At 41.3% G+C, this 23,830-nt stretch overlaps 5 non-coding genes across 5 annotated transcripts; 1 reads left to right on the top strand and 4 right to left on the bottom strand.

The window, feature by feature from the left end:
- Positions 1 to 1,584: 1,584 nt before the first annotated feature.
- Positions 1,585 to 1,656, bottom strand: trnav-cac (transfer RNA valine (anticodon CAC)). Its single transcript has one exon. It is a non-coding gene; the product is annotated as a tRNA-Val (tRNA).
- Positions 1,657 to 3,600: 1,944 nt separating this feature from the next.
- trnaq-cug (transfer RNA glutamine (anticodon CUG)) lies at positions 3,601 to 3,672 on the top strand. The gene has a single exon. It is a non-coding gene; the product is annotated as a tRNA-Gln (tRNA).
- Positions 3,673 to 4,734: 1,062 nt separating this feature from the next.
- On the bottom strand, positions 4,735 to 4,950 carry LOC116678685 (small nucleolar RNA U3). The gene has a single exon (XR_004329373.1). It is a non-coding gene; the product is annotated as a small nucleolar RNA U3 (small nucleolar RNA).
- A 5,405-nt stretch (positions 4,951 to 10,355) lies between these two features.
- Positions 10,356 to 10,427, bottom strand: trnaa-ugc (transfer RNA alanine (anticodon UGC)). Its single transcript has one exon. It is a non-coding gene; the product is annotated as a tRNA-Ala (tRNA).
- A 529-nt stretch (positions 10,428 to 10,956) lies between these two features.
- On the bottom strand, positions 10,957 to 11,028 carry trnaa-ugc (transfer RNA alanine (anticodon UGC)). Its single transcript has one exon. It is a non-coding gene; the product is annotated as a tRNA-Ala (tRNA).
- Positions 11,029 to 23,830: the final 12,802 nt, after the last annotated feature.

Below are 23,830 nucleotides of genomic sequence, written 5' to 3'. Positions count from 1 at the left end.
TATACTATGTTGAAATATTTATAAAAAGTCATTGTATAGTATGACAATAAAATCATGAAAGTCAGAGTTTAGTAAGACAAAAAATTCATAAAAGTCATGGTATAATATGTCAAAATATTCATAAAAAGTCATAAAAAGTCATAAAAAGTCGTAGTATAGTATATCAAATTCTTTTTTTAAAAGTCATAGTATAATGTGTCAAAAATTCATAAAAGTCATAGTATAATACGACAAAATATTCATAAAATGTCATAAAAAGTCATAGTATAGTATGTCTAAATATTCCTAAAAAGTTGTAGTATGTCGTAACAAGTCCAGATTTATACTTCTTGTTGTAAAGCAGGAAGAATCTAAAGTCCTCTGGAGAAAGTGGGTATTGATCCCGCTACCTCTTGCATGCTAAGCAAGCGCTCTACCATTTGAGCTAATTTCCCTTTTCAAAAAGAGTCACAGTATGTTGGAAAAAGTCATAGTATAGTATGTAAAAAAATTCATAAAAGTCATAAAAAGTCATAGTGTAATATGTCGAAATATTCATAAAAAGTCATAAAAAGTCATAGTATAGTATGTAAAAAATTTAAAAAAGGTCATAGTATAATGTGTCAAAAATTCATAAAAGAAAGCACTCCATCGGTTTCCTGCTGAGAACCATGGCCTCAGATTTAGAGGTGCTGATCCTCATCCCAGCCGCTTCAAACTCTGCTGCGAACCGATCCAGAGAGTGCTGAAGGTCACAGACCGATGATGCCATCAGGACCACATCATCTGCAAAAAGCAGCGATGAGATCCTGAGCCCACCGAACTGCAACCCCTCCCCGCCCCGACTACGCCTCGATATCCTGTCCATAAATATTACAAACAGGATTGGTGACAAAGCGCAGCCCTGGCGGAGGCCAACCCTCACCTGGAACGATTCCCACTTGCTGGACAATACACCGTTCACTGCAAATCTTGTAACACAGGCTGAAAGTAAATGCTGAGAAATAGATACATAGCCTACTGTGGATTCTCATGGAGGATAAATAAATTAAATGATTGCACTTCTACGGAATAAATCATTGTCGAAAAGTAACACACCTGTTGCCTTTCTGCTGCTTTCTGCTCTGTTGATAAATTGGTTAGCAGTAGTTACCAGACACGGGCAAAGTGCAAATCGTAGTGCACTTCCTGTGTCTGTGGATCCTCGTGGAGGCAGCTTGATTGATTGATATGCTCCCTTATTTGTACCATAACAGAGATCTAATATTTTATCAAATCGGGTTGGGCGACCCTAGCTATGCTCACCACTATGCCACCATCACTGGACAATGCAATGTTGACTGCAAATCTTGCAACACATCTGGTCCATGAGACAGATTTTTGCATTAATTACCATAAACACAAGGAGGTCACTGCAACCCACAACACTGTGCTATACAAATTTGCTCAAACCTTTCTTTGTTGAGTAAAGCAGGACACTGGTAAAGTGCAGAGTTGGTAGACACTTGTTAATCATCCACTTTATTGTCTTTTAACTCCTGCTGCATCATTTAATTTTCTCTTTCAGAATAAGAGCTCTTCCACACTCAGGACAATAAGACTTACTGGAGATGCCGGGGATTGAACCCAGGGCCTCAAACATGTGAAGCACGCGCTCTACCACTAAGCTACATCCCCTGAATTCGCTCACATTTGTTGTGTTTTAGTGTGCCTTCAATATCACACATGTGGATCTCATGGAAGAAACTGCCAGGCAAACACTAGCAACACTTTTAGAGGTTCCATGGAGTAATGGTTAGCACTCTGGCCTCTGAATCCAGCGATTTGAGTTCAAATCTGTGTTGAACCTCGTTTTAAACCACAGTATAGGGGGGGGGAAATCTGCCTTTCAACTTTCCACATCCAGTTTACAGTAAACTTAAAGGTTTAATGTCCTTTGCCATTTAGACTGAAAACAGTGTGTTGGTGGGGGCATGTTGAGGAGTCACCTGGTTGTTAATGTAACTTGAAGGAGCTCCAAATTTGACAGTATTGACTGGAAGTGATAGGCTTTGAGTTACATGGGGGATACACACTTTGCATTCAGTCTCGTAACCACAATGAAAATGTGGGTGTCCTGAAAAAAGGTTCTTTAACTCTATCTCTCTCACCTCTTTTTTTTTGTTTATTGTTAGGTCTTGGCAAGAAGTATTATGCTTTTGGGTCGTCTGTCCATCTCTACATCAGAATCAGAAATTCTTTATTGATCCCTGAAGGGAAACTCTGGAAAACTCTGCTCCTTCGAGCCAGAATTTAACCAGCGACCTAAGGATTTCAGCTTTATGCCTCTACAGTCCTCCGCTCTACCAACTGAGCTATCGAAGGGAGCTAGCACCTGAACATTTACTTCCCATTATTGTGAATGTGATAACACAGGATCCCCTGGAGGGAATTTCTGAATCATCAGGGGCTGTAGCTCAGTGATAGAGCGCACTTTCAGTCTCAATGCCCAGATGTATTACAAGATTTGAAGTGAACATTGTATGGTTCAGTGATGGTGGTATAGTGGTGAGCGTAGCTGCCTTCCAAGCAGCTGACCAGGGTTCGATTCATAGCCATTGCAGAAGCTTTCTTTGAGTGATGTTGCTTGCTTTATTTTACAAGAAGTCAGCAGAAAGGTTACTTGCCCAACCTGGTTTGATAAAACATTAGATCTCTTTGGGCTGCGTGATTATGACCAAAATGATTGATCAATATGGAGATCACGATTAATTATCACAATTATTTGTTGATTTTCTACTCTACGTCGTTTAGCTTTGGAACCCCCCTTTCTCCACAGCTTTCAACTGACAGATATGGGTGGGGGAGTGGTCACTGTGTCCAACATTTTCTGTGTGATTCAGGTGGACATTGTGGACAGAAACATTGGTGGATCTTGATTCCCACCAGAGGATTTGGCCTGTATTGCACATTGCCTTCACATACCGTGCAATGTATTGCCATTGTCAAGCACATTGCCACCCTGGTGACTTTCTTCCATGTCTCCATGGACGCCCATATATTTGGGCTGACAGTTGAGAAACCTTCCCTTGTTAACTATGACATGGATGACTGAGAACCTCCTATATCATGACACGTTTGATTTACTTTATTATAATTTTTCAAACAGGTCCTTCTGAACATCTGTAGGATCAGTCAGGATGGCCGAGCGGTCCAAGGCGCTGCGTTCAGGTAGCAGTCTCCACTGGAGGCGTGGGTTCAAATCCTATTTCTGACAGCTACTCTTTTTCTGAGACATGATATTTCCTATGATATTGGGAATAAAGAACTTAGCAGTTCTTTGTATTTAAGTATTTAACAGCGTTTTGTGAGCATCTTTATTGTCAACACATGTAAAGTTACCACGTGTTTGTACACAGTAGACATATCTACTGCTGAAATCACTGTCAATGGCAAGTCCTTTAAAACCTGTTCTTGACTTGCTTTTTCCCACATCCTCTGAATGCTTTGCTTACTAAATGACTTAAGTTGGCCTATAATTGTTGCTTTTTCATCTTTGTTGTGATTGTTGTGTGCCTTTAACATCACGCATGTGGATATTATGAAAGAAACTGACTAGCAAACCCTTGCAACACTTCAAAAGGTTCCATGGTGTAATGGTTAGCACTCTGGACTCTGAATCCAGCAATCTGAGTTCAAATCTCAGTGGAACCTGTTTTTAAGCCACAGCACAGGTGAAAAAAATCAACCTTTCAACTTTCCACATCTAGTTTAAAGTGAGCTTACAGGTTTAAGAACATACACTGCATTGGCCAGTGATGGTGGTATAGTGGTGAGGATAGCTGCCTTCTAAACAGTTGACCTGGGTTTGATTCCCAGCCATTGCAGTAACATTTGTTGTGTGGTTACTTGCTTTATTTGTCAAGCAGTAACCAGAAAAGTTAATCGCCCAACCCAGATTTGATAAAATAATAAATTTCTGTTATGGTACAGATAAGGGAGCATATCAATCAATCAATCTGCCTCCACGAGGATCCACAGACGCAGGCAGTCCACTACAATTTGCAATTTGCCCGTGTCTGGTAACTTCTACTAACCAATTAGAAAGTTTATGGACATTTGTGCAAATAGGTATAGCACTAAGTTTCAGGTTGTCGTGGCCGAGTGGTTAAGGCGATGGACTAGAAATCCATTGTGGTCTTCCTCGTGTAGGTTCAAATCCTGCTGACAACAAGAGGCATACTTCAAGAATAGTAGAAAACTGATAAATCATTACAGTATACCAAACTACAGATGTGCCTTCACAAACCGTATTGTATTATCTCATAGGTACTGGAAGTCATCTGTCTCCACCAAAGTATTTCTTTTCAGTCCAACATGCCATCCCATCCACCGAGATTAAGTGGACCGTTCCACCCCTTTAATACATGTCAATCAAGCTGAGCCTGTAAAGGCCACACAGTCTGATTAGTCAAGTGGAAATACCTGTGGGAGTTGAACATGGATGTGTAGAGATGGGCTTTCAAACAACAGACCTTTTTGACATGTCAAAGTAGTAAAAGCAAAGGTAGAAATAAAAATGAATTATGGCTTAACTCGGGTCACATTTTTACACGGGACATAAGGCATTACAAAGTAGGTGTTAACCCTTTCAAGTAACCATGTCCACCATGGACTAAACATACTTCAAGACTGACTATAACTTCAGTTAATCAGAAAGCTTAGCATGTTTCATTACCTTCACTGATGTTAGTTTTTCACATATTTACCACTATCACCACTCTGATCATATTCCCTTCCTCAATGCTCCATAAAGAAGCAAAGAACGATCATCAATGACAGAGAGCATATGAAGTGAATCATTACTCTCTGTCAGCTTCACGCTCAAAAAGGAATATCACGACTCATCATCGTGGTCAGCGAGACCAAACACTTTAGAAACACATTCCTCAAGTCAGAAACTCTAGAAATGATCCCTGAAAGTATAGTCTTGGTTAGACTGGGGGGGGGGGGGGGAAACTGCATCTCATTCACTGCAGAGTGATTGTCACTCAGGGTTCAGAGGGACAGAAGCTAATGGTTACGTCCTCCAGATGACTCTGAGGTGAGAAAATCTATTTAGATCTTTAAGAAGACCGATATGTAGATTGAATTAGATTTTTAGTCACTGTTGTCTCAATACTTCAATGTCAGCCTATTTATTCTCTACAATAATTGCTCCAGTCCTTTCTTTGCATTAAACACCAGCCAATCACAAGTCTTACATGTGAATACTCAATTTATGAGTAATCAGGAAGCTCACATAAAAGATAGTAGAAAGGTCTACCAAATGTTTAACTTTACAACCCGTAAGCTGTTGGAGCCTTGGTTGCCACAGGATCCCAAACCTCGCCTCAAAAATGTCAATTACAGATTTTCCAGCCCCCAATTAATACGAGCAGAGCAGAGTGGTGCAGCGGAAGCGTGCTGGGCCCATAACCCAGAGGTCGGTGGTTCGAAACCATCCTCTGCTATTTCCTGTGCTTTGTATGTCCTGTTTGTTGCGCAAAGCTTATGGAGCGTTCTTCTCTGTTTTCCTGCGGGAGGGGGGCTAGCAATTAAGCAATTAGTGGGCTTTTTTTTTGAAGTTTTGAGGTTGGCGGTTCGAACCCCGCCTGCGGCGATAAAGATGCCATCAAAAACAGCGTTGTAGAAACGCTACACGTCTGCAAGCTTCATCTGAGTTTACATACATCATCTAAACTGTAACTTTTATAAGATTTAATGTTGAAATAAGCAGTATGAAATCAATAATGTCAAGCTTTATGTTTTGTCTAATTTCAGGAGACTGGATGACTTGAACCTGGATGACTGGAGACTGGATGACTGGAGACTGGATGACTGGAGACTGGATGAGGGGCCCTCGGTTTAGGTGGTGGAGAAAGAAATGTCATCCTAAAATGCATTTTGACACAAACAATAAAAGGTTGCACACGTGGTGGTTGTGAACAAGCTTAATCTGACTGTGTGTATATCATACAAACACTTTAAAGTAACGGTTAGAAGATATGTTGTGCATTGTAAATGATCCTTAATAATAAAGCTTCAAAACAAAGTGCAGTTTCTGAGGTTTATTGGTTACCAATGCAAAGATCTGAGCAGCATTTGACAATAGGCACTAACACAATAAAATAAAATAATAAATAAAAGGAATCAACATAAAACAGTGTTGACCTGTTGTAATCTGCACTGTCATTTATCAATTGATTTAAGATCAAGAGTCTAAAAGCAGAATATGTTTGTGTTCCAGGTTCTCTCGGCGCCAGAAAGGGTGTAGATTGGCAGGGTCTGGGGAGGGTACCACCACACGTTTAACTCCTTAACGAGCTGGGACCGCCCCTTGCTGCTCCTGGTAAACAGCACCCGGCCGATCCAGTGCTGCTGCTCCGCAGTGAGAGCTGCCCGCCAGGACGCAGGCAACAGCTGGAGAGGTAACAACACAACCACACAGGACACTTTAATATTGAAAGGAAAACATTGGATGTGTAAGGGCAGTCTTGTGTGTGTGTTTTGTTCTGTGTTTTGACAGACAGACTTACCTCAGCACTGCCAGCAGGAGGCGGGGGAGGGAGGACAGCTGGCTCCGTTGACTCCTGCACTCCAGGTGGCGGGGGACTGGCAGCTCCAGGACGTGGCGGGGGACTGGCAGCTCCAGGACGTGGCGGGGGACTGGCAGCTCCAGGACGTGGCGGGGGAGCTGGTGTCTCTGCCGTCTGCTCCACGGCTGCTGGAGGTTGCAGGGGCCGGTCCTGGTCCTGTAAGGCCTCCAGCAGCTCGCTGTCCGTGGGCTCGTCCCCGGCAGAGACACCAGCTCCCTTCTGTGCCGCTGATGAGGGGGGAGGAGGTGGATGCAGGAGCGAGAGAGGGGCCTGTACGTCTGAGGCTTTAAGACAAATAAAACGTTTCAGTAACATACAAAAATTGTTGTGTTATTTTTAAAATGTATAGACAGTACATTGTATATTATGTTATTATTGTTATTGATATTATTATATATTATGCATTTATACATATATGTATGCTATATAAAGAACTTCATGCCCACATAAACAATGTGCCAAATTGTAAAATATTACTTACACTTCTCCAAATCAACTACTGCCTTGACCAGCTCTTCATCCGAGGGCTCCCCAGTGGAAGCGGAGGGAAGAGCTGGTCTAAAGGGCCGGAAGGAAGAGGCTGTAACCACACAGAGAACAGAATATTATAAAGTGATCTCAGGGAATACAATAGTATAAACGCTTAACTCTGTATTTAATTCAAGCTGGACTTGCCTGGCAATGTAGGCATAGGGGCCAACTTTTTCAGTTTGGCCTGCATTTCCACCGCAGACGGAGAACGCCGCCCGGAGACAAAGGCCGCAAGCGTAGATCCAAGAGGTCTATAACACAAACACACAACAACATCTATAATGAGACAACATTACAAACACATTCAGGTACATCATACAGACAGATTTACAGTGTTACACTTAGTGTGAGACAGTCTTGGCTCTCTGGCTTGCGGCCGAGACAGAGGCTTGGCTGCCGCTGCTGCTGCTGGTGGTGCTGCTGCTGCTGGTGGTGGTGGATGCAGCAGCAGCCGCCCTGGCTCTCTGCTCTCTGTCTCTCTTCCGGACATAGTGGACGAAGTAGCCTCCTCGAACGCCTGGTGAAACCTGACTGCCTCCGCAAAGTCAGGGGACGCCGAGGAGTAGCGGGTGAAGGCATCCTGCATGTTCACAAAGGGATAAAGGTTAAAATGTCATCAGATCATCACACTTTCAGTTGTTTTGTGTAAGTCAGACTACAGCACTCCACCTTGTTGGCCATCAGCGGGGACTGAGACCCTGTCCTCTCTCGCTCCTTCTTGTGGGAGGCCACAAGATTGACGCTGTAGCCCACGTCATTCTCCAGCAGCCAGTGGAAGGTCTTCCCCTGGTATTTACCAAACTGGACCTTCCACCGGCTCAGGATGAGGGTGGCATTGGTGGTGTCGCCTTCTGAATGTAGGAATTTCCATTTACATAAATGAATAAACATTAACACAATGTCTGGCAGTACATATTTCCACATGAAAATAAATTAAAATGATTAAAAACAAATGACATGTGGTACTTACAGTTAATTATTTTAAGAAGATGTCTTAATCTACAACACACAGTAACAGAGAGGATAACACAGTTAACACACACTGTTTTATGTAAGATTAGCCTGACAATAAAAAGACAGTAATTAATAATATTAAACAGAGTCACTGTATTATACATGACAATGCATTTTGTGTACAGTAAGTCCCCAAAAAAACAAAACGGACCGGCGTTATACTGACGGCGGACGTGTACAGTACGGCCGTTTTAGTAACAAAAAACACACTCAGATATTCCCCAAAGAGCCATAAAAACACAGCATTAAGTTAGTGGGGCTAAATACAGAAATAAGTACTAGTTTATACGGCGTTATGCACTCTTTTAGACACGTTTTTTGTGTACAATAAGTCCGAAGCGGACCGGAGTTACACTGACGGCGGACATGCTAACATGTACAGTACGGCACTTTAGCTAGCAACAAACACTCGGACATTACACAAATAGACGTCAAAACACAACGTTAAGTCAGTGGGACTAAAGACAGAAATAAGTACTAGTTAATATAGCGTTATGCAGTCATTTAGACACGTTAAATGTGCACAAAAAGTCCGAAGCGGACCGGAGTTATAATGACGGCGGACTTGTACAGTACGGCCGTTTTGCAAGCAACAAACACTCGGAAACCTCCGTAAACACACAGCGTTAAGTCAGTGGGACTAAAGACAGACAGAAATAATAGTTTATACAGTGTTATGCATTCATTTTTTAATAAGAATATGAAGAAGTGTGTACTTAATCAGGCAGAATGACAGCTCGCTTAGCGAGAGAATCCAAGATGGCGGTAGTTGGAACAAAATGAGCCATCTGATTGGTGGGCTAAAAACGTGTCTCGTGTGATTACCTGCTGAAGAGCAAACTTAATGGCATGACAAGTTTCATCTTTAAAAATGGAAGCTAAGCTGCTCATTCCCGCAATGACACCCATAAAAACTAGAGTCTAATACAATAAATATATTACAGTACAAGTACATAAATACAGTTAAATAGAGACTGTAAAACATGTACATTTAAAGGGCTTGTTGTGCTGTCTGATAGTCTGAGGTAGAAAAGAGAGAGCATACTGCATAGTTTGTATCACAGGAGGTCTTAGTCTACCACTACGCTCCATAACCCTACCAGTCAGATTACCACAGGAGGTCTTAGTCTACCACTACGTTTTATAACCCTACCAGTCAGATTACCACAGGAGGTCTTAGTCTACCACTACGTTCTATAACCCTACCAGTCAGATTACCACAGGAGGTAATATCTTTGCAGCTCTTTTAAAGACTCTACCATAATACCTGCTGGAGATGCCTGGTCCTCATACATGTAAAGCATGAGCTCTACCACTGAGCTACATCCCCTGAAGATTTTCAGTTTTTTAGAAGTTTTTTCTGAGATAGACTTAGACTTATCTTTATTAATCCTTTTGGGATGACTTCCGCAAGGAAATTGAAATATCACTGAATAAAAGAAGAAGTCTGGGTAAAACATGTAATGTTAATGTTGTATATGGCTTCAAAACCTGTAAATGCAACTGCAGTGGCTGGAAATCAAACCTGGGGTAAATGCTTGCACTGCTATGCTATAAATCATAGTTGAAAAGTAACACACCTGTTGCCTTTCTGCTGCTTTCTGCGCTGTTGATAAACTTTTCAACTGGTGATTAGTAGTTACCAGACAGGGTCAGAGTGCAAATCGTAGTGCACTTCCTGTGTCTGTGGATCCTCATGGAGGCAGCTTGATTGATTGATATGCTCCCTTATTTGTACCATAACAGAGATCTAATATTTTATCAAATTGGGTTGGGCGAGTAACCTTTCCGGCTAATCTTCACAAATAAAGCAAGTACCCACAAAATGAAAACTAATGCAATGGCTGGGAATCAAACCCAGGTGAATTGCTTGGAAGGCAGCTATGCTCACCACTATACCACCATCACTGGGCAATGCCATGTTCACTGTAAATCTTGATACACATCTGGGCATTGAGACTGATTTTGCATTAATTACCATAAATGCAAGGAGGTCACGGCAACCCACAACACTGTGCTATTCAAAAATGCACTAAACCTTTTTAATTGTTGAGTAAAGCAGGACATGGGTAAAGTGCACCGAGTTTTTAGACACTTGATAAGTTTTGATAAGTTAATCATCCACTTTATGGCCTTTTAATACTCGCTGCATTGTTTCATTTTCAGAATAAGAGCTTCTGCAGCTCTTTGACAGACTGGACAAGGAATACCTGCTGGAGATGCTGGGGATTGAACCCAGGGCCTCATACATGCAAAGCATGCGCTCTACCACTGAGCTACATCCCCTGAAAGTTTCCAAATTTCTTTTACTTTTTCTAAGATCATTGAATAAGAGAAGAACGCTATCGGAAACTTGGTCAGTGGAGCCATGAAAAGACCCCATGACAATCTACCTGACCATAGCCTTTCAAGTCAGTGACAAATCTAAGCTGCATTTCCTTTTTACCAAAATTCAATTTCCAATTTTGGTAAAATGTTTTGCGTCAAAAGTAGTCTGTTGTTCAATATAATCAGACAGCTCAATCTGGCAGTGTTGCCATAAAAACACTACATGCCAAACAAACTACTTGAACATTGCCCTTCTAGTCACTGACTGATCACATTTCCTTGATGCAAAATTGCTAACGCATTTTGTTTGTTTGTTTTATTTGATCCCCATTAGGACAATGCACTGTTCACTGTAAATCTTGCAACACATCTGGTCATTGAGACTGATTTTTGCATTAATTACCATGAACACAAGGACATTGCCTTTTAGTCTTTCAGAATACGAGGTTTGCAGCTCTTTTACAGACTGTTGTAACAGAACACTTGTTGGAGATGCCGGGGATTGAACCCGGGGCCTCATACATGCAAAGCATGCGCTCTACCACTGAGCTACATCCCCTGAATGTTTCTACAGAAACCCCTACCCGGGAAAAATGTTGAAGTAAACTTGTTTGTTTGTTTTATTTGGATCCCCATTAGCTTCAGCATGAACTAAAAGCTTTTCTTCCTGGGGTCCTACAATCCTTTCTTTGACAATACTCTTTGTGACATTTCATTACACACACACAGACATAAATTAGAAAACACTAACCATAATTAAATCTTAAAGTTAACGCAATTTATACAAGAAATAAAATAAAAGACACTACTCCGAATAGATAAATCAATTTAAGAAATAAGATAACAAAAGCCCTATAACAAACTAATTTTAAATTACATATTTAATTCCTTTGAGATAAATATGTCTTAAGTGATTTTTTAAACCATACTGAGAGTTGTGTTTGATAGTCGTTGGGAGAGAGTTCCATTCACACATCGCTCTGTACCTGACAGAACGCTAAATTGATTTAGTTTTCACTTTAGGTAAAATAAAACTCCCTCCTACTGCACGCCTCGTTGGATAATGATGTGTAGCAGTACTAAAGGACAGTTTTGTGTATAAAGTAAAAAGTTTTTTATTTGTTATGTTATGTAAAAAAAACATTAGCGAATACACAAATCTATTTTTAACTTTAAGCCATGTGAGTTGTTCATGCATGTTATCAACATTTGATCTAAACCCATCTGAGAGACCCACATGTGCAGCTTTATTCTGAATCACTTGTAATTTTTTCATATTAATTGCTGAAGTGTTGGACCACACCACTGAGCAGTAATCCATATGTGAAAAAAATAAAACCTGAAGAACTTTTTTACCTATCTGTGGTGTGAAGATGTTTGCACACCTTTTAATAACTGACCAGGTGTTGCCCATTTTAGTTACCAGCTTCTGAACATGTTTGTCCCAACACAATCTATTGTCAATAAGTTTAGCCTCTTCTCTTTGCTCCACAGAAGTTTGCTCTATACTGAGTTCAAGTTTCGGTTTGGAACTTAAAGAAAAATGAGTTCCCACCACTAAACTAGTAGTTTTAGATCCATTTAGATCAGTTTGTTACTCCTGATCCAGTCAATCACTGACTGTAACTCTCTCTGTAGTTTAGTATTTAGATCACCAATATCAGTTCCTGATAAATATATAGTAGATATCAGATATCAGCAAAGATTGAAATGCTCGTTTTATCTAAAACAGATGGTAAATCATTAGTAAAGATTGTGTAGAGGAGTGGCCCAAGACAACTTCCTTGAGGAACTCCATGTTCCACAAGCCTGAAAAACTTCCATTAAAGTAAAATAATTTTCCATCCATAATAATGCGGTTTGTGCAATTTTTTTAACAGTAAGTTGTGGTCAATTATATCAAATGCTGCAGTAAAATCAAGCACCACAACACCTATTATTTTCCTCTCGTCCATATCCTTAAACCAGTCATCAACCATCTGAGTCAGGGCAGTGGCTGTTGAGTGTTTTCATCTGTATGTATGCAAGCTGAAAAACTGTAATTAAATTATTTAAAAAAATAAAACTGAATCTGTTCATAAGCAATTCTTTCCATTATTTTACAGAGAATTGGTAATAAGCTTATTGGTCTACTGTTTGATCCAGAGAAAGGCATTTTCTTATTCTTTGGTATTGGCACAACTTTACATATCTTCCATGCTTGCAGACATATATTTTCCATAAAACACATATTAATTATATGAGCAATAGTAGGAACAATGATTGAAACTATTGGCTTAATCCACTTATATTCAAGATAGTCCACACCATGTGGTTTGTTTTACAATTCATCAGAAGCTACATGTTTTACTTTCCAGGATCTTATTTGTCAATGTTTTTGACAAATCCGTGTTGTGTAGCTGTGCAGTATTTTTAAGATTATTTATTTTATTTATGAAATAATCATTGACACAATTTGCTATATCACTTGGTTTAGTAAGAAAATCCCCTTCATTTTTCTATCTAAAAGGTCTATCTCTGTAGGGATCCATCCCATAATGTTGTCACACACTTAGAATAATAATCTGAGTCTTTCAGCACTTTTAGTGGATGGAAACGTTCTCTTGTCAAGGAGTTTAAACACAGAAACGGCAGGAAGGATAAATCCACCATATCAAGTCACAAATAATCAGTATGAGGCCTCGTTTAATTTATTTTATTTGAACTACAAAACAATAACTTGAGAGCGTACAATTTATTTAGGCCAATTAATGTTTCTAGAGATGAGAAGAAAGTTTTAACAAAATCAAAAAGTTTCAAACACGTCTACGTTTTCCAACCAAAACATCTTTAAACGTCTTAATGTTTCGCCTTTGGGCCTTCTTCTTCAAGCAATTTACTGGAGAAATATTTTTAAAAAATTACATTTAATTTGGACCATATAGAAATAAACAAGCCGTTCTTAAATGTTGCTGGCTGTCTTTTTGTGCTCCTTTTTTAAAGATATATACATTTGAAAAATAGATTTTTAAAAGGATGGGTTCAGGCACTGATAATGGTGCCTAAATGATAAAGGGTTCTGAGGAAAGGCAGAAAACAGTCCAGCTGATCCACAATAACATACATGTTGATCAGAAGATAAAGTTACTGCAGGTCAGCCTTCAATGTGGAGAGAAGATCAGAATATAACAACACAGCTATCAGGGCATGAGGAGGAGGAAACAGCTTGGCTCTGAAACATGTTCACAACGAGGCAGTGTGAATGCGCTGGTGTCTTTTAAGGTGACTACTACGAGAAAACCTTTCCCCACATTGTTCACACCAGTACGGCTTCTCTCCAGTGTGAATCCGCTGGTGAGTTTTAAGGCTACCACTCTGAGAAAAGGTTTCCCCACATTGTTCACAGCTGTAAGGCTTCTCTCCAGTGTGAATACGCTGGTGAATTTTAAGGTGTCCCCTCTGAGAAAAGGTTTTCCCACATTGTTCACAGCTGTACGGCTTCTCTCCAGTGTGAATGCGCTGGTGAGTTTTAAGGCTTCCACTACGTGAAAAAGTTTCCCCACATTGATCACAGCTGTACGGCTTCTCTCCAGTGTGAACTCTCTGATGAATCTTTAAATATCCTGACGTTGTGAAGGATTTGTCACAATGCTGACAGCGGTGACGTTTGACTCCTCTTCCTCTCCGTTTCTATCAACAGAGAAAAACCAAGAGAGTGAGTTAGTGAGGTGCCATGCTGTAGAGCTCTATCTTAACTAGAAACAACATTTAGAGCATGTCTATGGAACATTGTTTGACTGACGCATTACCTTTCTTAATTATCTACGATCACACTATTATGGAGTTGCATATGGTAAATGTAACATCCAGTGTTGGTTAGTTTGTGATAAATAAACTACTTTTGATCAATTTATGTGTGGCCTCCATTTTGTTGCCAGCCTTTAGCCAGATGTTTAGTAACAAATGGGGGATCATACAGGATTTTTAGTGCGGGAAAGTTGTAAAAGATTTTTAGCTTTCACTGGTATCTGTAGGGGTTACGTGTTGTCTTCATGTTTCTCGAACAGCTCTACTCCAGTAAAGTAAATTAGAACCATTGACCCTGATAGCCATTAGCAATGAGGGGCACAGTTGACCTTTGACCTTTTGTTTGAGGTTGTCGTTTTGCTAAATCAAATGTATAGCCAGCAGTATTGTGTAAGTAGTAATATGGTAGTGTAATGTGGTATTGTCAACACAAGCTCCATTTCCTCAAGCATTTCTGAAGCTCAGCAGAGCTTTCTGCTGTGCTCTGGATAAAACTGTTGAGCATCACTGACGCCTCTGAAAAACCAAGGCGCATATGTCGTGGTCAAGGATGTTTAAAAAATAGCTTTGATGTACAGTTGTGTTCAAAATAATAGCATCACTAAACTCATGAATCATATTTTTGGTAAAGTGATATTTCTACAAGGCAAATAATAAAAGTCCTAGAAAACCAACAGTCACGACATGCATACTGCTCATTCTGTGGAATTGAATCTGTAATTGAAAGGAGCATGTTCATAATAATAGCAGTGTTGTGTTCAATTAGTGAGCTGATTGATTCTGTGTAGAAACAGGTGTCAGTTATTGCCCATATTTAATCTATATACTGTATATATACATATTTAAGGAAGGAAGGAAGCACATGTTGTGCATGCTGGTTATAGTGCATTTCACGCTGAAATACTCAGCGAAATGGCTCGTTCCAGACATTGCTCTGAGGAACAGAGGACTTTGATTAAAAAGTTGATGTGAGAGGGGAAAACATATAAAGAAGTGCAGAAGATCATAAGCTGCTCTGCCAAAATCATTTCAAATGTCTTGAAATGGCATCCAAAGCCTGACCGACGTGGGAAACAACCAAAGGACACATTGACTGGCCAACGGAGAAATGGAGCAACATTCTGGGGACTGATGAGAGGGAAACTGTTCTTTTTGGGTCAAGGAGAAGCAGACAGTTTGTCCTCCGACCCCCCTGCACTGAAATCAAGCCCCAGTCCACTGTGAAGACAGTAAAGCATGCTGGTTATGGGATGTTTCTCATACTGTGGTGTTGGGCCTGTTTATCACATACCAGGGATCATGGATCAGTTTCAATACATCAGAATACTTGAAGAGGTCACGTTGCCTTATGCTGAAGAGGAAAGGCCTTTGAAACGGGTCTTTCAACAAGACAAGGACCCAAACACACCAGGAAGGAGCAAAATCTTGGTTCCAGATGAACCAGATGGATGTTATAGAGTGGCCAGCCCAACCACCGGACCTCAATCTCAAAGAACACTTGTAGGGGGACATCATAAATGCTGTTTCTGAGTCCAAACCCAGTAATGCAGAGGAATTATGGGATGTAGTTCAATGGTCCTGGGCTGGAATACCTGTTCACAGGTGACTCCATGCAACACAGATATGAAGCAGTTCTCAGAAATAATGGTTATGCAACTAAATATTAGTGCAGGGATTCAAACCCTGACACATTTTTCAGTTATACAGTAAAAATTTGAGTTTGTAAAGAAAAATGCAAATACTGCTAAAATTCCTTTTTCTCACTTCCTGTAAAGGTAGGACAGAGACTTGATCAATGTTGGTTATATTTTGATTTGGAAATGAATGGGCAGTGTTCCCAATGCATTGGTATTATGGAATTAAAAGCTATTCTAAGGATTTTGAGCATAATTCACTTCTTTAAAAACACTGCGGTTATTCTGAACACAACTGTATGTAAAGGTTTTTACATTCAAAGATGTAATGATGGTCAAAAGGGGGGTGCCCTCATACACCCCCCCCCAAATACATGCATGTTCATTATCTGCGTTTGTATATCAACAGACTGAGTGAGTGAGTTAGTAAGGGGCCATGGTGGAGCGAGCTAAGTAAAACCAGAAGCATCATTCACAGCATGTCTGAAACCCTCTGTGTGCATTCATTAGTATTGAGATTAGATTTATGGGACTCTGCAGTCTGGAGTACCCTCTTTCCTTCACCACCTCCTCCTCCCGGACACCTTTCCTCTTGCCCTCCTTCTTTTCCTCCCCTCCTCCTCCTTGTGTCTCTGCAGGTACTCGGTGATAAGGTCCAGGTCCAGGTTGTCTTGTGGCTCCCATGTGTTATCCTCACTGGAAAGGTGAGTGCAGACAGAAGAACATCTCCTCACACTTTGTTTTAGACAATCCATTTCACTCTTTGCAGTATGTAAATATATTATATATCTCAGGACCATGAACACCAAATATGATTATTCTAGACTCATACTTACTCTGAGAAGCACTTCCATTTCAGCAGAAACTCTACTCTTCCCTTCATCACTCTGCGGTCCAAAACCTTCTCCACCACATACTCCCTCCTCTCCTTCACTGGCAGGCTGCTCCTCCTTTCTTGCTCTGGTCGCCAGCTTACTGTCTGCTGAGGACGCCTTTGGTAGACCCAAGGGGGTGGGGGGGGGGGACATGCATAGATAATGATACAAGGGTTAGACGATCTAATGGGAGGTGTGAGTGACTTCTAGCTGACCATGTTTTACTATATTCAATTCTTCTTGTCCCTAGTTTTCTTCATGACAACACAGAACGTGTGTGTGTGTGTTTTTTTTTACAAATCTTTTTATGAATGTTTGTGGTAGATTTCTGCAATTTAACTGAGTGAATATAAAATTTTTATGTGATATCTCTTGCAGAATCAGCCACCGTCACCCTATCCTACTGATGTCTCTGATTGGAGGACTGTGCTCTCTCTAAGGGTCCCTGCAGTGGCCAAACTGGATGAGCAGCCAGTCTGCAGGACGCTGGGTTTGGAGGAAGGTGTTATTGCTACTTTTTGTGCTTACTTTGTCTACAACGTGGAATATCCATCTCGTCTGAAGAACACCCTGATTTTCATCCAGCAATATGTTCTAAAAATGTCTGAGGTTGGTGACCAGCCTCTAGCTGTTAATATGACCAGAGTAATCAACATTTTAGCTTGATCAACAACAGCCATGCCTCCACCTTTCAGCTTTCCGAAATGCTCTCAAAGAGCCTTCACACTGGGGAAGTTAACCCAGCACATCGGACTTGTCTATGCACATGAGCCACATTTTGTCATAACTTGTGGCAAAGTCTTTCCGACAACATATTTACAGGAAGCATTAAGACATTATAACAAGACAAGCCATTGCTCATGATATGTTCATGAAATTGAAAGATAAATAGTGCTATTGTATTTATTCTCTGCCATGCAGCTTTTCTCTGCTATTGTTGACTGTTCTCTTTGTTTTTGACATGGCGGCATGAAGTTGTTAATACAGTGTCTTTAAATGTTTTTTTATATTGGATATGACATCCTAAAACATTTTTGCATTTTATTTTGGGATGTTACGTGTTGTGTTTGAGATCCTGTGAATTAAACATTTCCGTTTAAAGGACTAAAATAAATGTCTAAAATTCACTTAGTTGTTTGCCTTTTTTTTCTTTCAGGAGTTAAAAAGTAACTTTTTTGCAACTAAAAGGTACGAAATGGCTTTGTCACTGGGGCGGTACCTTTATATGACAAAACTGTACCTTTTCTACAGGTACTTTGTTGTACCTTGGTTTAAGGTACATTATTGATCCTCAAAGGTATAATATTGTCCCTTAGAAGGTACAAACAAGTAAGGTACAAATTTGATCCTCTTATTCAAGGTACAACAATGTACCTTTGAGGGTACCACCCCAGTGACGAGCTTTTGTTACTTAAAGGTCCTGGTTTGTACTTTTTTTTTGACAGTGCAAATGCTCGTATTTTGCAGCCAAAATGTAAGAGTGTGCATCTGAATTTTACATCCAGTCGCACATGTGACACCAGTAAATTTGCCCTCCAACCCACATTTTTTTGTTTTTTTTTACACATTAAACATGGAAGGGGCACGTCAATCAATCTGGAATCGGTGGCAGGCCAATGAGCGTGAGAAGGATAGGGAATGGCCAATAATGTGTGTGTGTGGGGGAGGGGGGGGTCTGCTAAAGACATTGGCAAAGAAGATGATGTGTAGTAACAGCTGATTAGGAGTTAGCCTTCGCCTGGCTCCGCCCTCCTATGTACTTCTGCCCCTCGGGTGGGGGGAAGCAGCACCACCAAGTAATGTGTAGTTAGGAGTCTGGTGCGTTCAGTCTCGTCCACATGGTGAAGGATGGTATAAGGTGGATGTCTACAGTTCATTATTAATTAACAACGGTATCGGGTATTGACAGACACACAAAGCCCAGGCATCGGGACCGGGACTGAAAAAGTCAGATCAGTGCATCCCTAAATAAAACTGGCAACAACTTGGTCGCATCAGCTGATTTGCAGCAGACATTTCATTTTCAGAGTCAAATTCCAGCAGGAGTCCTCTCAGGACAGATCTAGTATGTCTACGCCACATTGTCTACTTTACAAAGAGACAACCATTTGACACGAGCAAGCATTTGGTGGAACAGTGGCCGACACCAGGGCCAAGCCAGTAAGGTTCTATGATAGTAGAACACTGACCTGAACATGGCTGCTATCAGAGGCCCAGTCTGCTGCTGGTCTTCTGGGGACCTCGTTGCTCCGCTGCTCCTGGTCCTGCTTGTCCTCCTCCATTCCTCTCTGGTCCTGAAGTCCAGCAGATCTCCACTGTGGCTTCTTACACTGGGAAGAAATCTAAAGGGAAAACATGGACTTTGGAGTTAACACACAAAACTTTATTAGGTCATTTCCCCTCACACTGCTACGGTGGCCCACACGGTTCAACACACACACACACACAAAAGATACAACACACGCACACACAAGCTGGAGGAGCTGACGGCGCTGACCCGGCTGCAGAGGGAGTAGCGGGGGTGCAGCCTCATGTGCTTCACCGAGACGTGGCTGTGTGAACGTTTGCTGCTGCAGCTACAGATCAGATTCACACTGTTGCCTCTCAACTTCGAAACCAGCACCCCCATTCCCTCCTCCTCACTTCCTGGGACTTCAATCATGCTTCCCTGTCCTCTGCTTCCCCCCCCCTTCACCCAGTATGTTAAATGCCCCACCAGGGGCGTCACAACTTTGGATTTACTGTATGCAAACATCAAAGATGCATACACCTCTCCCCCCCCACTCGGCCGCTCAGATCACAACCTGGTCCACCTGGTCCCAGACTACCCCCCTGTGGGGGCCAAACAACCTGTGGAGAGGCTTGTGAAGCAGTGGTTTGAGGAGGTCAGTGATAGGCTCAGAAACTGCTTTGAAACTACAGACTGGGAAGCACTCTGCACCCCCCACGGCACCGACACAGACAGCATGACCAAATGCATCACAGACTAGATGAACTTCTGTGTGGAGAACACCGGGCCCTCAAGTTGGTCCAGTGTTTTCCCAACAAAAACCTGGGGGACCTCTGAGATAAAAGCTCTGCTGAATGAGAAGAAGAGGGTCTTTGCATCAGGGGACAGAGAGGAGCTGCACAGAGTCCAGAAGGAACTCCGGCTCAAGATCAGAGGGGGAAGGTCATCTATGGGAGGAAATTAGAGAAAAGAGTCTGGAACAGAACAAGGCCAGGGACGTCTGGAGAGGCTGCAGAACATCTCAGGCCACAGCAGAGGTGGGGGGGGGACCAAGCCAGCGGAGACCAGGACTGGGCAGATGAGCTGAATTGGTTTTAACAGATTGGACTCTGCCTACTCGCCTTCTTCCCCCCCCCCCCCCCCCCCCCCCCCTTTCACACCTCCCCTAGCCTACTCCCCCCCCAGCCTGCCACCTTCAAACGACCCTCAACATCAATATTACAATAAGCCCACCAGCCCCTCCTCCCTGCTCAACACACACACAAAAGCTACATCACACACACAAATGCTACAACACACACTTACACAAAAGCTACAACACACAAAGACACAAATGCTACAACACACACACACAAAGCTACAACACACAGAAACACAAGCTACAACACACAGACACACAAGCTACAACACACACACACACACAAGCTACAACACACACACAAAGCTACAACACACACACACAAGCTACAAACACACCACACAAGCTACAACACACACACAAGCTACAACACACACACACAAGCTACAACACACAAGCTAAACACACACAAGCCACAACACACACAAGCTACAACACACACAAGCTACAACACACACACACAAACGCTACAACACACACACAAACGCTACAACACACACACAAACGCTACAACACACACACAAAAGTTACAACACACACACAAAAGCTACAACACGCAGACACAGGTTACAATACACACAAAAGCTGCAACACACACACAAAAGTTACAATACACACAAAAGTGTGTATTGTGTGGTGGCGGGAGCGGAGGGACGGCTGCCCCGGCGTGGAGTGGGGTGGTGAAGCGGGGCCGCCGACAACAGCTAACTGGAGAAACTACACAACCCAAGGCCAAACCGACTGCTTACGGGAAGGCAAAGAAAAGTTGTATTGTTGGAACCAGTGTGGGAGGAAGCATACGGGTTGTAAAGACTAAGTTGGTGAGTGTTTTTGCGACAAAATTCTCCCCAGATGTAAACACGGAAAAGTTGGCTAGTTACTTGAAAGGCAAACTACGTCGAGATGTTATATGCCAAAAGATAGAGGGTGCCCAAAGACGGTATAACTCCTTCAAAGTAAGTGTAGAATGCAATGAGGTGAGCGAAATGTATGAGCCACAGTTGTGGCCGGAGGGTGTCTTTGTGCGGCGCTTCTATGAAGCACGTAAAACATTGGTTCAAAGAAATGTTACAGAGATTATGAATGATGATGAGTCTGAGGGTGGAGCAACTGCTGCAATGAGACTGGACTATGAACTGATTATGAGAGTTGTGTCATATAACTCGCTGGGGTTATGCCTTGGACCAGGGGGTCGGGGATAAAGCGCGACGTTTTGTTATTGACAAGCTCTAGAGAGCTCTGACATTTTATGGTACAAGAGACTTTGCTACCCAAGCAAGATCTACATAAACTTAATTCAGTGCATGATAATTTCTATGGCGCAGGTGAGTCGACAACAGATCTAAGTATGGGAATGGTGCGTGGCAGAATACTGGTGGGGTGGCCATTCTATGGCATAGGAAACTTGACCCATTGATCGAGGTGATGCGTTTAGAGGTGGACTGGGCCATAGCAATTAAAGTGTACATGACAAAATGTTTTTATTATCTTAAATGTCTACATGCCATATGAATGCTATAAAAATGAAAATGAATATATTACAGTTTTTTCAGTCGGCTAACAAGCGTTGTCGAACCAGTTGTCACATTTTCAAAACTCAAAACACAATTAGCACAGCATCGGTCTTTTGTGGCCATACCATTCACACATTTCAAGTCATTTTCACAATATGCAGTTAGTGAACACAGTTCCACAATGCTTACATTTTCTTAACAGACAAGCTATACCTCCCAACAAAATTGTGGATGTTTTTGTAGTATTTACAAATGTTAAACACACCATCCCACAACAGCAAAAAAAACAATAATCCAACCTTAGACACAGTATAAAAACCTCTGCTTCTGCAATGATATCAGTTAAAAAACAATGTATATCAGCGGTAATGAAAAAAAAAAATTGTATTTGTAAATTAATTTATGTTGGGTAAATTGGGCAAACCCCAGCTGATTCCAGTCTGGCTTAGACTAAGTGGCAAGGGTTATTTTTTTCTATTACATTGACACTTATACATAAGGAGGACTTTGAGGAGTGATGTTTTTGGAAACAGAAACAGAAAAAGGCAAACACTGTAATGTCTGGACAAGAGAGTAAGAGCAAGGGGCCCAGGGAGAAGAGCAGGCCCAGGGAGAGGAGCAGTGAGAGGAGCAGGAGCAGTGAGAGGAGCAGGCCCAAGGAGAGGGCAAGGTAGAGGTGTAAGAATGCGTGGTGGTGGCATTCCAAGGGCTGCAAGAACAGTAGTCAGTGATGAAATTCGTGCCACTATCGTTGACCATGTAATCAACCACGGTCTTTCACTAAGAGAGGCTGGTGAAAGAGTGCAGCCCAATTTTTTTTCTTATGCATTTCATGGATATTTTGTTCACTGTAAGCAATACTGTAGAAAATGTACAATACTGCAGCAATTCTGTTCTGTCATACCGTGTTTCTACTCTACCTCCTGTAGTAAACAGTAAATGAAAACAAAAGATTTGCTTTTTACTGGAATGATTTTGGAATGTGAACATTACAGTACATGTGGACATACAATTCCCAACCAAGAAATGTAGTGTAAAAAAAATGGTGGGATGCATGTTTTGCATGCAAATACCTGTAAAACTGAAACATAAAAGTCTAGGCAGTTTTTGTAATATCAACAATAGCCAGTATTCTGAAAACCTGGTGTACTTTGATTGACTGCATGTACTTTGTGAAGTGAAAAAAAGTGTTATTCTTTGACAGAATAATTTCATTTTGAGCCAGGTTTCCAGGGTTTGGTAAAGTTAGTGTGTGCAGAGAAAAAGATGTGTTCTATTTTGAAATGAAGAGTTAGTATATATTTAACAAAATGTGTTTTTGAGAAGAAAATTATCCATTTGGCCAATTGTGTTATGTAGGTGTGAGTCTGTGTTAAGAGTTTAGAAAAAGTATCTGAAGTATGGGTAAGCGCTTGTTAGCGATTGAAAAAAACTGTAATAGGTTAGCCTTTATCAACACACTAATTAAAGAGAGTGAAAGTACTTGCATATTTGTGGTTGGTGATATGAATGCTGATATGTCCGATGATAACTCTATATTTGCCAAACATCTTAAACAATACTGTCTTGACAGTAAGTTGGTTATTTCAAGTAAAATTCTGTTACCAGTAGAGAGCTATACATATATCAGTGAAGCATGGCATACAACATCTTGGCTTGACCACTGTATATGTACAGCTGATGCTCATGATTGCTTGGAAGTTGAGATTCTGTATGGTTTAGCCACAGCTGATCACATACCTGTCTCTATGGTAATACATCTTGACAGTTTCCTGAGCTGACTAGCTATAATAATGATAATATCAATGAGCAACACAAGAGTGGACTGGGCAAAACTCACAGACATGAACTATGGAAGTATAATGCACTGAGTGATGATAGTCTCAGTATATGATATACCTCTGAAGCTATTCTGTGTGCAACTTAAATTGTATGAGTCAAAAAACATCACAGTGATATTTGTATTATGTATGACAACATTGTGAGCAGTTTAATTAATGCTAGTAAATTTTAATCCATGACGAAAGAAAGTATAACATTAGACCAGGATGGAACGAATATGTGTCTGAACTCCATGTGGAGGCTAAGGAAGCTTTTTTAAACTGGGTATCATTGGTAAAGTTAGGTATGGACCAGAATTTGAGCATAAGAAAAAGGCAAATGCAAGGTTTAAATATGCTGTAC

Source organism: Etheostoma spectabile, unplaced genomic scaffold, assembly GCF_008692095.1.
Source record: "Etheostoma spectabile isolate EspeVRDwgs_2016 unplaced genomic scaffold, UIUC_Espe_1.0 scaffold00007743, whole genome shotgun sequence".
Classification (NCBI taxonomy): Eukaryota; Metazoa; Chordata; class Actinopteri; order Perciformes; family Percidae; genus Etheostoma; species Etheostoma spectabile.
Note: the sequence above shows the minus strand (reverse complement) of the source record. Positions and strands in the feature narration are given on the sequence as shown.